The following is a 13742-nucleotide window of genomic DNA, read 5'->3' as shown; positions in this document are numbered from 1 at the left end:
GAACATCAAACCATGATACAGAATCATGAGATAAACACTCTGCTCCCTCATCTCTCCATTGACATAGCTTTGAGATATAGTCTAGGCAGCCTCCCAGAAGTCTTCAGAATGCAGTAAGCCAAAATTCTCCACAATGAGAACTTGCTCTTTAATGCACCTTATATTAGTCTTATTCCTTTTCTATTTCCCTGCTCTCTCAGAAGTGAAATGATTGGATTGTGAGAGTTGTAACTTAATCAATGGATTAATCTATTGATATGGATTAAGTAGATGATAACTATAAGCAGGTGGAAAGTGATGGGGGAGGTAGGTCACTGGGGTCGTGCCTTTAGGGTTTATATTTTGTTCTTGGTGAGTGGAGTTCTCTGTCTGCTTCTCTGTTGCCATGTCCTGAGCTGCTTCCCTCCATCACACCCTTCCACCATGATGTTCTGCCTCACCCTGGGCCCAAAGCTATGGAATTGGCCATCTGAGGACTGAGACAGTTGAAACTGTGAGCCAAAATAAAACTTTTCTCCTCTAAATTGTTCTTGTCAGGTCTTTTGGTCACAGCGATGAAGAAACTAACAACAAAGGGCATTGTCCCAGCGCTCAAAAGGCTGAAGCCAGGAGGGATGATATGACTTTTACATATGTAGCCACATGTATAAGACAGCAGAAGACAAATTTGGGGGAATATGCAATAAAGACAAATGAAGAATGCTCACAATGAAGAGTGAAATCTGCCACTAAGAACTCGGTATGACATTCTCCACAGCAGGATGAAGTCAAATGGCTAAGTAGTAGCATTACACATATTAGATAAATATCAAGGTCTGGATTTCCCTTGGAAATGTGTCAGAGAGTTTGTCATTGCTTATCCAATGCAAACTTTAATGATAAATCCAAAGGTGAGAAATTCATACAACCAGAGTTTACTTTTTAGTGGCAAGAGTAGACACATAAACTTCAAACTGATTGGACAAGATTAATGATCTATTTCACATCTTGTGTTTGAAGTGTCAAAACTATCAGTGTTTTCATTCAGTTCTGTCAAAATAGACTAATTTATGTGTAAAGCAAACAAATTAAACAGAGTCTGTGTATGTCATTAGGTTGACAAATCAGCTGTTTTGAGTTTTCACTTGAGTTAGTGGCCATGCCAAAGTCAGTCAAATATTCACGGGTTGCAGTCAGACAGAATCCTATAAATAAGCCTTTCTCAGACCAAGATGGGTTACTGGAATAAAATGATGAGAATACAGCAAGCTGAATAAAACCACGTGATAAGAAATCTCAAGGGCATCCCTGAGTTGATACAATACTGGTTTTTCATAGTATATGCCTCTAGCCTTGCTTGTGTGAGCTAATGTGTACTGAACACCTAACTGCCATGTGCTAGACACCTTAAAAACTCAAATTTTATTTAACCCTTAAAACAATCAAGTAAAACAAGTATTATTAGTATGCTTTTATAGATAAGAAAACTGAAACTCAAAGATGCTCAGTAACCTGTTGAAGGTCATATGGATATTTCATCAGAATCTCAAATTCAAACTTTCCCAAATGTTCATGCTGTCTTCCTTGTGGATGAAAATAAAGTACACCAATAATTCAGCTTCAAAATGATTTGTCTCAGAAGATGACAAAGATGAGTTTGAATAAATGTCAGCTGAGAGGAACTTACATTTTAGTAATATAGTGTTGAAACTTAATGGCCAATGTGATATCATTAAGAGGTGGGGCTTTTAACCCATGAAGGTTCCACCCTCATGAATGATATTAAGGCTATTATTTTTTTTTTAAAAGCCTTCATTTCCTTTCCAGTTTTCCAGGTCTTACATCTGTCTATCATGTGAAGAGACAGCTTTCTTTCCTTCCAGAGAACACAGTAGCAGGGTGCCATCGTAGAAAAAAAGAGAGCAGCCTCAGGACACCAAATCTGCTGGTATCTTGATCTTGGACTTCCTAACTTTGAGAATTCTAAGAAAATAAATTGATGTCCTTTATAAATTATCTAGTGTCAGATTTTCTTTATGGTAGCACAAACAGACTAAGTTTATTTGTTAGATCAAATAACACATAGTTTGAGTAAAAATTAGTATTTAAACTGTTTTTTTGTCTAAGCATTCTTTTGTCTATTAAAAGAAAATTAGTTCATTTCTATGTTACCTAAGCTCCATGTTCTGTACATACAATTAATCTTTTTCCCTAGAATCTGAAGAACTTAGATCTGAAGATTTTCTCAAGGAAAACTGCAGGTTTAATATTCAATGACAAGAATATACTGTTTGGGAAGGTGCTGAACACATTAGATCTCATAGAAAGATGAGTACTCATGTAGAAATGATAGCATACAATGTGAAAAACAGAATCGCCTAAATGGACTCAGTTTTAACTAAGTGACAAAGCACTCTGAACCACACAGCTCTTAGCGCTAACAAAATTACCTTAACCACTCCTTGCAAAAATTTTTATTTGTCCTCCATTCTTCAAATCCTATTACTTCATTCTATTAAAATGAAGCTTTTCTACTTCAAATATATTCTCTGTCATAGTTTGGGTTCCTTCCAAAGAGGATTTTGAGACAATGATGTGGATGCAAACAGTTATTTCTGAAGTGATCCCAGGAAGCACATTAGGGATGCAGAAGGGAGAGAGGTCAATAAGTTGCATTAATGAGTGGGATGTCATTATGGGAAACTGGCATTCTATTTTGCAGGGGACCTCTCAGAGACTATATCAAACTCCTTTCAGAGCTGTCCCACTGAAGAGTGAAGAAGCTGGATTATTTATCCACCATCACTCCTCCTTCCTTGGTTGAGGGTTGCTCCTGGGAGTGTTAATGCCTAGGGAAAATGGCGTACTCAACAACAGGGTCTAACATGATTCTACAGCTAGAGAGCAGCTTCAGGAAGAGGAAGAGAATCCTGTTCACAAGGTCCCTCAGGTTGGGTCAAGGGAAAATGGGAAGAGCACTAGCAGCACCTGCTATCCTGTATCTACCGATGTACATTTCCACAATGATTTCATTCTCAGACTTTACTGGACATTAGAATGAGCTGCAACATATAAAATTTGAATCTCTACCCTCTCTCTTTACTATTCTGATTAAGACAAGTGGCTGGGTTCATGTACATAAATTTAACAAGTGCACCAATCACTCCAAAGCAGGTGGTCTCTGCTCATACTCTGGATGACAGCATGAAAATACTATGTTAGTAAAATCAGAGACCATCAACTCAACCCCATGTGGGCTAACCAGTAACTCAAAGAGAAAAATCTCTATCTTGATCACAGATAACCCACTTTGCTCCACTTTTAAAATAAAAGCTGTTGTTCACAAACAGAATATAATGAGTGTGTAGATGAGTTAACACCTTGTTGGTCCAGTTTTGGAAAATCACTTATATGAAAAATCACTTACACATTCAATGAATGCTTCATCCAGAGAAAAATTATAAGATCCCCTTATACTAGAATGGCCATACTATTCCAACACATGTTCTGCTGAAGGAGTGAATTTTGGGAGTAAATAGAAGAGTTGACACTGGTACAGAAAACAAAGTCATCTCTCAATATATGCTATTTAGAAATCTTAGGAAAAAAACTGTTCAAGTCACAGTTTCTGTTTTGCTTTGCAAAGCATCAAAGCTAGGCCAATCATTGAGATTGTCCTTTTCAGTTTCCTGAGTCATGCTGAAGGGTGGCATGGTAGGCTCTAAAAGCAATTTGCTACATTCAGAAATTTGTTGATTACATGGAACTTCTTTTACTTCCTTCTCATATGTCCACTATGTATTACAGAAAGTGAGCAATAAGAACCCAAGGGTCACGGCACTTGTCTGTCTCTGAGAAAAATATTCTCCATTCTGGGGAGAGACGGTATCTATTGCAAACAGTGAAAATGTCTCCTTTCCATGGTTTCAGGTTTTTACAACAATTTCCACCACTGCATATCACCAGGTAAGGTAGAAACTTAAAATAACCAGGAATTTTCTTATTTCCCAAAGCTTATAGGATAAATAAACTGCATAAAATTGCCTGCAAGGTATTTCATGATTTGGCCTCTGTCTACCTTGCCAGGCTCCTCTGTATTGTCTCCCAAACTTACCCTCTAAGCTCCAGCCTTTTAGAAATCCTTTGAGTTCTTTTGAGTCCTCAGTAACTTCTTAGGTCTTGGTCCATGCCAAGCTGCCCCTTCCTTCTGGAGCCCTCCTCCCATCAGCCTATCCTTTACGTGAACAGCATCTTACCAGTCATCAGTAGTATAAATATAACTTGTTCCTGTTGCTTCCCTGGTCCCTATACAAAGGTGACTCAGAGCTGTTAAAGAATCTTTGTAGGCCTGGGCTTCCTATTCTTGAAGGCTCCCTCTCACATTGTGTTAAGTACATTAAGAGATAGCTTACTGCACATTATGAACTTGTTTTTGTGCTTTAGTCAGCTTTGCACTGCTGTGACCAAAAGACCTGACAAGAACAACTTACAGGGGGAAGAGTATATTTTGGTTCAGTTTCAGAAGTTCAGTCCATGGTCAGCCTATGCCACAGCTCTGGCATAGGTGAAGCAGAACATTACGACCAAAGGGTATGGTGGAAGAAAACTGCTCATTTCACAGCAGTCAGGAAGCAGAGAGCTCACTTGTTAGGGACAAAAATATACAGTCCAAGGTATGCTCCCAGTGACCTACTTCCTCCTGCCACACCCCTCTAGCCAAGAGCTATCACCCAGTACAAATTATTCATCTATCAAATGGATTAATCCACTGATTAGGTAACAGCTCTCATAACCTAATCATTTCCTCTCACATTCCTCTGTTGTCTCACATGTGAGCTTGCAGGGGGCATCCCACATTCAAACCATAACATCTTACCATAAACATTTTGAAATAAATTTTATGGTTCTGCTTTTGAAATTTGACTAATGAACAAATAAGTTGTCATTAATTCTGAAAGGGTCAAAAGTTACAGATTGTGTGATTTTGGACAAGTAACTTAACTTCTCTGAATCTCAGTTACCTTACATGAAACAAGAAGGGGCTGCATAAGTGATCTACAGCATGTTTAGCATAAAAAGTCTAGAACCTTAATTCTGTTTGATGCTATGACTGCCATCCTTATTTACAGTTGATGAAGCCTGGGTAAACTTAGATTATAACTGAGTTGAACCCATTCCCTCCTCTCGTTGCATATTCAAATGGCTGTTTCCTTCTGGGAGTATGTATTTTTTATAATACAATTTTAATGACTACATAATGCTCTACTGTATGAATGAATATGAACTTTTTTCATCAGTGTCCTGTAGTTTAATATTGGAGATTTATTTTTAACATTATAAACAATTTTAGGATAAATTAATCTTGCAGCAAAATCTTCTATGTTCATGATTATTTCTGTAAGACAGATTTATTAGGAGTATACTTTGGGGATTGAAGAGGAATACAAAGTCTCAAAAATTTCACTGCACATTGTCAAGCCACTATCCCCACAGATTGCAATTTATAATCCTTCTCTTAAAAGTGAGCATTCCTCTAAAGTCTACTTTTATAGACTGTGAGATAGATTAGAACATTTTAAGTAAATGGCAGTATTGCGTTGGCTTAGAAATTCTGCTCCATGTAATTTGGAACTAAGATGTAAAGGAAATACAAACCACATATACCAACGATCACCATATTAATGATCACCTCGACTGGTTCATAACTATATTTATAAAAGGATGAATTCTATGAAAGAAAATACATCACAAAACAAAGAATAGATTCCATTTCCACCTAAACAAAATAATATGCATCAAGAGACAAGATGCTATCTGTTATGTCCCTGAAAAATATAACGTGTTTAAGTTCAGAATCTGTCAGTATCTTTGTATGACTGTCTGGACTTATGCCCTATAGAGGAAGAATGTAACACTCTTTGAGGATCAAAGTATTGATGTATCCATCCAACATTATGAAGAATGCTTGGTTTAAAGTAATGAAATGTTAATTCTCAGGGAAACTGAGAGGGAGCATGTTACCAGATGATATACAGCACAGGGACAAGGTAGTCCAGAGAATGACACAAAGTAGGTGGCAAATTGAGGGAAGCATTCTAGGGTGGAATTTGGAAAATGCCACTTGGGCATGTATGGTCCTCAGACTGTCATCTTCAGAACAATGTGACTTGGACTCATAGCAAAATGTCAATGACCTCCTGGTCTAGTCACTCCTGTAGAGTTAGTCTCCTGTAACGTAGCAAACTGGTCATTGCTTAAATTCAGAGTGACAAGGAAACTCTATCAGTGCCATTGACTATATTAATCATTTAATAATTTTTAAAAATTGATGACACTTGCAAACGCCACAATTAACTAGCTGAGTAAAACCTTTTTGATTTGGGATTTAATTTTTAGTAGGAAGAAAATCTTGAAAACACTGTGGTGGTTACTTAGGCTGTGAAAATATCTCTCTCTTCAATATATTTGTAGGATGTAACTCTCTCCTCCTTCTGAAATGGGAAAAGGCCACATATTTTTGTTTTTGGGTAATTAAATATAAGCAGAGGTGACATATTAATTAAATATAAAACCTTAAAAGTCTGTGCTGTGAATCACCACATTTTCTTATCTTTACCAAAGTGGCCATGGAAACATGTTGAAATAGAGTCTCCAGCAGGATGGTCCCTGAGAAACTAATAAAAAGAGTCCTTTCATTGACATACATGGGACTTGCAGTGTAAGAAATTGGGTTGTGTTGTGTGAAGCCACTGAGATTTAGGCAAAGTCCATTATCAGTGCAGAACGTATCCCATACTGACTATTAGATTTATGCAGAGGTTATTTAAAAATACCAACTTATAAGATATAGCCTGGGTCAGTCTATACATCTAATTCAATCTTCTATGCATCTATGGCTATGGTAGCATCCAACCACAGCCCATGTTCAAATATCTTAACATTAAAAACAGAAAAGTAATGAATTATTTTCAGTATTTTGAGTGTATTAGGCATAAAATGAACAATTCTAGAAAACTGTTTAAATCTTAGAAAACGGTGCACCAAATTCAGCTTCTGGTCACCTCCAGAGAGGCAAAGAAGACAGTGAAATCCTACAAGGGAGAGTACATGGGAGCTTCATGCATGTAAATTATTATTTTATCAAAATATGAACCAATAATGTCAAAATAGTACAATTTATATATCTAGGTTATGGTACTTGAGCCATGATTTTTATTTTCTGTGATACAGTATACTTGAGATCACTCAAAAAATATTTTTAAAAGAATATTATTTAACAAAAATTATAGAAAGCAAAAGGAGTTCTGATTTATATCAGTTAACCTAATCCATTGAACAAAAGATTATTTCCCAAAGATTTCTAGATAGTTGAGATTTATCTGAATAAAAATGTAAAATTATTTTTTAAACTCTTAAAGCAGATTGCAGAGAGGGAGGTTCACATTTTGATATTTTCATATGTCAAATTGTGTCCTCTGAACATAGGAGAAAGGACCTCCTTACTCAATACTAGTTCTCCAGCAGAGAAAATCCATCTCTTCAACATGACTAGGAGACCAATAATGAAGCATGTGCATACACAGTGGGAGAAACATGATATTCGCATTTATGTTAAAATTTCAGTTCAAACAATCTATTGGCTGTGTTACCTTGAGCACACCTATTAACTGCTCTATACTTCAGTTTTTCATCTGAAATTTTAAAAACAAAACTTCTATCAAATAAAGTCAATATTATCCAAGGATGTTTTTAAGTCGTCCATTTTAGAATAGCAGACAGATGTCAAATGTGTTGTCTTTAATGGCAGAATACTATTATTGGGGATATTAAAATGTGAACTACAGGTGGCTTACATTTTGAGATACGTGCAGTTATTTATTTCATTAAAATGTTGACAAGAGCAAAGGAGCTCTCATGCTGACTTCATCCCTTCCCCATTCAAAATCCACCCATGGCATTTTACAGCACTTATCAGTGCTGTTTTCTGCATTGCTCATGAGGTTGTACATTATTTTCTTATACTTATTAGAGATTTGTGTTTCCCCCCAGAATCAGATTGGGTCTTTATTATTTTGGAAAGGCAGGTTGAGACAGGAAGGCAGACGTTTACAGAAAACAGGAAGAAGTTGTAGTGGGAGATCTTAGAAAGCTGAGTGTGTGGGTTTCTCTAGACCAACTCCCCATCCTTCCCTTGGGGGGCCTAAACACCTGATTTCCCTCACAGCCCCATTTCCTCATCTCCTGATCCTTTGATCTCAAGGGCCAGATGCATTTTCTTATTCCTAACTTCCCTTCCCTTTTTAATAATTTATTTTAACTGAGATCTTGATTCCAAAACATCCAACTTAGACTCCACACTGAAGAACACAGGCAGCCTCACTCAGTGGGAAGAGCATCTAAAGACAGGAAAATATCTCATTTTTAAAGTTAATTCTAAGAAAAAACTAGATACCTGAATATCAGTATTGTTCAGTATTAAACATACTAGTTATATGATGCTTTAATTAAAAAATAACTTTATAATTAATATTTGTCTTTGCAGTTTAACAGATCCATGACTTTTTCATCACTTGTTTGATACCTTACCCAACACACTTCAGTATAGATCGTAAAAATATCCAAGTCCAGAAACGTCCCATACCTGGGATTAAACTTGCCAGCATCCTCCTCTGGGTGTGAGGGCTCTGACATTCTTGAGAGTATCTGTGTGTGTCCACAGGGCTGATTGCCCTTTCATCTTTGTTGTGTAGGGCTGTTATTTTAAAATTACTTTTATGTGAATATTTACTAAGCACTTACTACTTGGCAAGAATGTATAGGTACATCACCTCATTATTTCTCAAAAGTGTTCATGAGGAATTGCATTTCTTCCATTTCACAGATGAAGGAACTGAGGTCACTCAAAAACCCAAAGGGCGAATGATCTCGCTGATAAGCGGATGATGATACATAATGGGAGGTGGGAGGGAGGCAAAATGGAGGAAGGAGGGACTGTATAGAGGGAAAGGGGCTGGGAGGGGTGGGGAGAAGGAAAAAAATAACAGAATGAATCAAACACAATTACCCTATGTCAATTTATGGTTACACAAATGGTATGCCTCTACTCCATGTACAGAGAAACCAATTGTGCCCCATTTGTTTACAATAAAAAATTAAAAAATAAAAAATAAGAAGAAGAAGAAAAGAAATACACAAGTTTATACCGGCAACAAATGGCAGAGCCAGTGGCCCAACACAGAACACTTGACAACAACTTGTTTTCTCTTCCCTTTCTATTATATATGAGAATTAGATTTTGATGCTTTCTCCTTTAGCAGGAACCAGCAGAGTTTTGAAAAAATTAGCGCTGACAGAGTAAAATATAAAAATCTAAGAGAGTTGCGATCTAGGTTGCAGAGACAAAGCCAATGCTGCTGAATTTAAGCACCTGCAAACACAAGGTCAAGAGACATTCTTCTTTCAAAACTTGAGTCACACAAAACAAGAAGCAGAGAAATGAAATTCAGGGTCCAAAAGTGATGATGTGGAATTCCTTCACTGCTGGCCCTAGAGGAACACACCCAGAATCATCAAGTTCTGGAATTTCATGATATTATCTATTTTCACGTTTGTGATTTATAACCCCATGAGATCAAGCTGAGAAAAGTAAGTTGTCAAAAACAGGCAACAAAAATTGCAAGTAGAAGAAACCATCAAAATGATAAAACTGTCATATCTGTACACATCAAGCCACAATTGCATTCATTATGTCCAAATTCCTGGCGCTTAATACTGTCTGCTGAGCTCCATTTAGAGTTTTGCTCTTAGCACAAATATATTTGAAAGAGATTTGGCTGTGTAAGCTGTTCATGATTTTACAGAGAAGACAGAAAAATTGTCTTGAGAGAAGTCTACTGGTATCTGGGAAAATCTGTCAAAAGGGACAGGTAGTGTAAAGCATTTTGGAAAAATACATCTGGTACTAGTTGTGGGGGAGCGTGGGAGACCTCAAACGGCTCACAATCTTGTTTTTCAGAGGTTTCAATCACCAACTCGAGTGTGTGTCAGAAGAATTCTTTTTGTTGATAATCATATATGAGAAATATTGCAGAAATGAAAGAAAAGAGAAAGAAAGAAGGAAGAGAGAATCAGAGGGAAGGGGAGGCAGGGAAGGCCCAAGATGGGAAAAATAGAAAAAGGGAGTAAGAATGAAACACACAGGCTATTTGATATTTTTATCACTATTTTCATTTTTTATTTCATTTGTTGTAGGCACTTTTATCCTGACCAAAAATTAATGTTATTGAACTTAAAAAGCAAAAATAGGGGCTGGAATACAGCTCAATTGGTAGAGTGCTTGCCTTGCATGAACAAGTTCTGGGTTCAATCCTTAGCACTAAAAATATAAAAAAAAAAAAAAAAAAGCAAAAATGAGGATGAGAGGATAAATAGTTCCATGTTCATGAAAAGGTTCATTTTCTCCTATTCCTTCTCTCCCTTACTTCTCTAGATTTTGTCTAGTTCAGCATTCGCTATTTTTTATTTGTTTTAGTTTCATCAGAGCAGGGAAAAGTTGAAAATGGTTGGTCAGAAACACTCTTGTGGACCATGTTGGAAATTTAGTGATTTTGGATTTCCCTCTTATTAGTAATAAAAGTTTATATTTTATCCCTATGATGGTTATTCTATCATCAAAAGCTTTCAGCCTAAAAGACTCTGGCCAGGACAGCAAGGTACATTTAAAGGTCAGCCGATACCGGGAGATATATAAAGGAGACATTTTTCTGCAGGTCTAACGTGTAAGGGCTTGACTTCCAAAGCTGCTTTGTCCATTTCATATCACATTTCATCCATTCTGCTCTCCTCCTGCTGTTCATCCCCTTCATTCCATTACCTTCAACATGTGCTCTTGTAATCCACAAACTTTGTTCTCTCTCCAGTGACATCTAAGGGCTCATTCTGGCACCATTCCAGGAGTACCTGGGGCAAGGCTGGTCCTGACGTTTTTGCCACCATGAGATCTTCTATGATGCATGTTGCTTTGCCAGAGCTTCTCTATAACTAATTCAGCCTTCTGGGTGGGTCCAGGCAGGCTCCTAATTCATCAGCAACTTTGAATTTTAGAGGATGGTTGGCACCTATTCTCCCTGTCGACTACCACAAACAATACATCCACAAGTCCAAACTCTATGCTCATATAATTATTAAAATCACCAAGAAAATACATATTGATACTCCACTATGGGCAGCAAGTCTCTCTCTTTCCAGTGCTGTATCCCCAACACACAGTTAAGGCATGGTCCAACAATCCTACCTCTACAAAGAACTTGGGGAGATTCAAGTTATAGAACATAGTTACTACGTAAAGTATCCAAAAAGGGCAAAATACATATGCCTTGGAAAAAGAAGTAGATACTGACTAGACTTTTGCTGAATGAATGAATGAATATATTTATAGATTAAAAAAATGAATTGAGAACATTCCACTGCAAATACCTACAATAGCCCAGGAGGGGGGAATGGGATTAAAACAAATGAAGTGATCTAATCTAAAAGATAAGGAATAGAAAAAAAAAAACCACCACACTTAATCATAATTTGATAACAAAACATCCAAAGTATTCCCTTTAAGGTCAAGTAACAAGAGAAATATGTTTTCTATATTACCTCTGCCCAACATTATACAGGCAGTCTTAACCAAATCAATAAGAATTAAAGGCATAAGAACTGAAAAAGAAGACTACTATTTGTAGATAATGCAATTGTGTGAAAAGTTCTACAAAATACACAGACGCAGCCATAAAACTATAAGTAGAATGTTTAGAAGAAGTTTAAGAAAATTCACATACAAATATCCTATATTGTAGCAACAAACATGTAGAAAATGGTCTAATCCCCTAGCGAGTGTACTGTAAGTGTCAATCCAAGGAAGCTGTTGTATAAATGCACACAAAACTAGAAATAAGGACACTTTCTACAAAAAAAAAAGAGTAAAAAATTTAAGCAAATAAATGCATCAAATTGTCCCTCAGTAAAGTACACTTGCATACTAGAATAAAATGCCATGATTAAAATGAATGATCTGTTAATCTGTATAAATCTCAGAAACATAATGCTGAATGAAAAGGTAAGCTGCAAAAGGAAGTTTTTGGAAGGTATCATTTATGTAAAATTTCCCTAAAATGTTATTTATAAATATAAATATATGTAAGAAAAATACAAAAACAGGTATAGGAACCATGCAGGGGAAGGAAGCTTCTAGCTTCACATATGTACTCATTTCTGGATCTAGGACAGCGGGACTTTAGCAAATTTGCAAAATTTTGTTTTCCTTGAAAAAATATTTGAAGAAAATTGGCGAAATTTTAAGGTTTGGTCTTGAATATGTCTGTTTTATTTTCCATGCTTAAATTCCTTTATAATTATAAAATAACAGTTGAAAATACATTCATTGATCCAACTGACATTTTAGCCAGGTTGTTTTTGGCCAAGTGTTTTAATATCGCCATTCTAGTGCCTGGAATGAGGCATGTAACTAAGCATTTGATTTTAAAAAATGCATGAGAATCACCTCCTCCCTCAATTTTTCTTCTGTATTACACTTCATTTTCTCTTCCTCCTGCCTGTTTATGAGAGAAGTCATGATAGATCTCAAACTTCCATACAAAATAAGAACAACACAGCAAGAAAAAGAATAAACCATTTTTCCTCTTCCTTTTAGACTTATGTTTGTGTCAAGGTGAGCTACAGGAGGACTAATTTATCTCTCTAGTTGCTGCTCTACCAGCCAAGTTCATCATTCACGCATTAGAGAGCTGAAAACCTTCAGAGACTACAGCTCCCAGCAATAAATTAAATCTTCTACTTGGAGACTTGGTTCCTGTTTGATTTTTGAGAAAATATAAAATAAAAGTGCTGCAGGGAGGATAAAGATGATGACAAATGACTTATTCTCCAATTATTCCCAGTTTACTTTAACATTTTATTTTTCTTGGGACAAAGAAAACAGTTTAAAAGGTAGTGCTGTACCTTGTATCCTTTCTGCATGAGCAGCAACAATAAGTATTCCTTTTCCTTTATCACAAGAACAACAGTAACTAGAATCCACAGTATGCATAACATGTAGCTATTGTCTGACTGGAGTTATCTTTGGCTCTGTGCAGCATATTTATAGAGAATGCAGAGGCTTGTTTATGGTTGGGAGCTGAGGTCTTTGTTTATCCTCTCGGAGGTTTAGCTTAGACCAAGTCTGTGTGTTCCTTGACTTACATTAGCATCTCTGTCCCAACCTTCTCTACATTTTTCTGATTCTGTAAAACAACCTGGTTCATGAAAATCACTGGAGAATAAATCATCAAGTAATATTAAACTGCCAAGCAATATCCATAAGGTGAAACTCAACAGACAGACACACACACCTATTTGTCCAAAATTCAGAATGCTCAAAATGATCTCACTACATAGACACAGATACATTTATTGCAAAGGGGAATTAATTTTAAATTTTAAAAAAATTATCAAAATGATTCATAAGCTATGTCTAAAAAACCTAAGTACTGAAAGTCCATTTTTGCTAATTAAGTGGTTATTTAACCCGAGTGTCTGTTTTCACATAGATAATAAAATATATCAACAAGCAGGTTCCTCCCACAATAGGTCAAAAAGACGCCTGTGATAGAATATGCCATGGCTGACCTGTGGGATGGCGACTATGCAGTTACCAAGCAAACAGGAAGCTCAGGCACTGACTCTTTATATTGTCATATTTTAAACCTGATCTTTAG

At 36.5% G+C, this 13742-nt stretch overlaps 1 protein-coding gene across 1 annotated transcript in view; it reads right to left on the bottom strand.

Annotated features, from left to right (window-relative positions):
- The window catches only part of PLPPR1 (phospholipid phosphatase related 1), a 305507-nt gene that overhangs the window by 123556 nt on the left and 168209 nt on the right, over positions 1-13742 (bottom strand). The gene's annotated exons all lie outside the window — the stretch shown is intronic.

The sequence above is a fragment of the Sciurus vulgaris genome (assembly GCF_902686455.1).
Source record: "Sciurus vulgaris genome assembly, chromosome: 15".
Lineage (NCBI taxonomy): Eukaryota > Metazoa > Chordata > Mammalia > Rodentia > Sciuridae > Sciurus > Sciurus vulgaris.
Note: the sequence above shows the minus strand (reverse complement) of the source record. Positions and strands in the feature narration are given on the sequence as shown.